At 37.6% G+C, this 3,198-nt stretch overlaps 1 protein-coding gene across 4 annotated transcripts in view; it reads right to left on the bottom strand.

The window, feature by feature from the left end:
• The window catches only part of LOC134841170 (calcium-dependent secretion activator 1-like), a 570,701-nt gene that overhangs the window by 555,508 nt on the left and 11,995 nt on the right, over positions 1–3,198 (bottom strand). The window lies entirely within an intron of this gene.

Here is a 3,198-nt window from a genome sequence, read left to right as displayed (position 1 = left end):
TGATGAAGAAAGAGAAAAAAAACTGTTTACAAAACTCAATTTTTTCTTAATTTGAGGTTTTATGGTTAATTGCTAATTGTTGGCAATATCAGTGACCTTGGGCAAATTGATCGAACAGGAAGGTAGCATGTTAGGTTATCTAAATTTTGGAAACAACTTTTTTGCATGAAAATCAGTCATTAACAAAAATCCGGCAACAAAATGAGCATTTTAAAATTAACTAATTTCGATTAGAATCGCTGATCGAAAAAAATTGCCACAATTTGGCATATGTTAAAAAACGTAGCACCAAAAATTTTATGAACGCAATGCTTAAACGATTTTTATAGTGGACAAAAAAATATGTTATAGACAGTGTTTGAGCTAATTTTTAATCCAATTTCTGGGTAAATTTCATTTTTAATTTGGTCTTTTTTGTGGTCTTTTTATTTGGGTCAAGGTCAAATGTCTCGAAGTAGCTTTCCTGTAGCTTTCTTCCCTTTCCTGTTCCAAGCCTTCTGGGTTCTTTCCACGAAAGGGCAGTTCATCGTATTCCTTTCTTTCTTTGGTATAAACTTCTTCAGCTATCACTCAGCTTAGATATCCTAGACTTGTCTATACTCAACTTAATCTTTTACTAGTTGTTGCTCATTCACTTGATTTGCTTATGATAGTGTTGTTGTTCAACAACAAATTATAGTTAGACAACACAAAAATGTACTGGAGTTTAAACTAATATGTGATCGCGAATCTGATTAAATTATCACGGTACAGTGTATCTTCAATTTAAGCACAGCACTGAATCATGGATCATGTCGGATGTCAAGATATCTAAAAGATAGTGTACTCATTGTCCATTTGTTGAAATAAAAATTTATTCAGTTTCAAAAAAGAAGAGAAAAAGACTGTATGTGCGTTGCGATCGGTCTGTCGCAATATGATAGGCCAACTGGTTTTTTCCCAAAAAAGAGCTATCCTTGTTTAGTGCCGAACTAATCTGAAAAAACCTAAAGGCAGTTATCTTTCTCTAATTTGGGCGACTGTTGCACCCAGCGAGTTTTTTATTACCTGTCTGCTTTCGGATTGCCCGAGCTACACCTTTACACCGTGGCTCCGACATCTTTGGGGCTGCAGTAAATAGTTCTTGAGGTTCCTATTTCCAGTTCCCTGCTCCACTTGGGTAGCCAATTTGGACTGTACTTCGGAACAAACATTCACTAAATTCGTTACAAAAGAGGCAAAACTAGAAAAAGATTAGATTGTAAAATGGATTGTAGAATAATGGATTTTAAAAACAAACAACAAAAAAGAATTGAAAGTGATTACAACATGGTTTTTCACGGGTGGAGGTGTCGGCGGGGTGTCCGGGTAGAAGAGGAGTATCGCGTCTCAACGAGCGTTTCTCTAAAATCCCGTCCCGGGCCTTCTACTTACAAGTGTACCATTATGAGTGTGGGTACCAGCCCGTGGTGTGCAAGCTTACATGTAGTACAAGCATACATAGACTATAATTTTAGTGTTAATTCCCGGCTCCTGAATTCATCGCGTGTGTTGATCTTCGGCCTCGCCCTCCAAATATGCGACGCCTCTAGTGTCAGTAGCCTATGAGTGTTGGCTGTTTGGTGTACATCGACCCTCGCGGTTAATTGTCGGACTGTCTGGCCGACATTTAGCCACGAGGGTCGATGAACACCGCAAAAGGGACTCCCCAGTAGGACAACACTTGTTAGAATGTAATAAGGAGATGGATGGTACTGCTGAGCTGAAGTCAGAGATTATAGACCAAACAGCCAACACTCATAGGCTACTGACACTAGAGGCTTTGCATATTTGGAGGGAGAGGCCGAAGATCAACACACGCGATGAATTCAGGAGCCGGTATTAACACTAAAATTTTAGTCAACATGACTAAAAGTTAAAAACCTGACATTTCAGAATTAAAAGTATTCCCATATCGAAATTTTATAACCATGAAAGAACAAAAAACTAAAAAATCTCAGAAATTTACAGGAAAGTGTTATTCATGATTACGTAATTATATTATCTAATTACAGTTGTTCAATTTTGATTGGTTAGAAAGTTTTAGAGCCTTTTTAGACATGTTTCTCATTTTTCAGATCTTTGATCGTTTTGTAAATATTGTAAAAATTTTTAATCCTGATGATGCACAAAATGTGCGAAAACATTTGAATTAACATTTTAAATTTCTTATAAACATTATGAGTGTGCCATATCACATGAAACTATTAAATAAGTTTACCACAACAATCTTAATCTGGAATAGTTTTTTTTCCATAAAGTGTTCTCACTATACTTTTTCAGGTTTTGCAATTGTTGCCTTTTGCTTTTTACACTCTCGGTAAGCAAAGGTTATTGAATGGGATGCTCTGTTTTCTCCATATAACATCTAGTCATAGAAAGCCGTTTTTGTTACACTTGAAATAACTTTTTCTGTTTGCGGTTTGGTTTCAGTTTCAAAGAAGATTGTTTTTTTTTAACGGCTAGGAGGCGCGTTTTAAAGTTAATATTGTGCTGAAAAACCAGTGTTTGTGTTTAAATGTACAGAAAATGAATAATAATGGAAAGTCTGGTCATGGTGGAATGAGTTTATTAGCTATGAACAAGAATTTTGACATCGGTATCCTTTTTAGTTTATGACGTATAGATTTGCTTCTTTCGATGACCTCGGATTGCAATTAGGACAGTTCTTAATCTTGTGAAGGACAGCTTCTTTCTGATGTTGGTTCATGGTGTCGGCATACGAACTATCGGTCTTTTCACTCATCTTCTCGCCAAGCACAATGAAATCGCTCTGCTTTCTCACTCATCGCGGCACCTGCAGTACACTTTCTTACGGTTTTCATGGGACTTCAGAAGAGTGCTCAGTTTCCGTGTTCGGTTGCTGGGAGCATTGGGATGGGTGAAACGTTTGTCCAGAATTATCTGGAGTGGTGCCCAAAAACCGCGGCAGCCAACATCAAGCTTTGCGTTGTCTTCTAAGTTGCTCCCACTCGCCAAACCTTCATTCCCTGTCAACTGCATTAGTCCGTGCTCGATGCTCACATCTTTGCACACAGCTCGTAGAAAATCTGCTTCAACGCCGCGAACCGAGTTATGACGCAGTTTGACAGAGCCACCTAACTTGCAGGTCAATGCTTGATCAACGTTTAAAAACTATACTCTAAAAGATTATGGTTTTTAGATTACTTGATGCACTAT

Source organism: Symsagittifera roscoffensis, chromosome 3 (assembly GCF_963678635.1).
Source record: "Symsagittifera roscoffensis chromosome 3, txSymRosc1.1, whole genome shotgun sequence".
Lineage (NCBI taxonomy): Eukaryota > Metazoa > Xenacoelomorpha > Acoela > Convolutidae > Symsagittifera > Symsagittifera roscoffensis.
The sequence above is the reverse complement of the archived record's forward strand: the minus strand, read 5'-3'. Positions and strand labels throughout refer to the sequence as shown.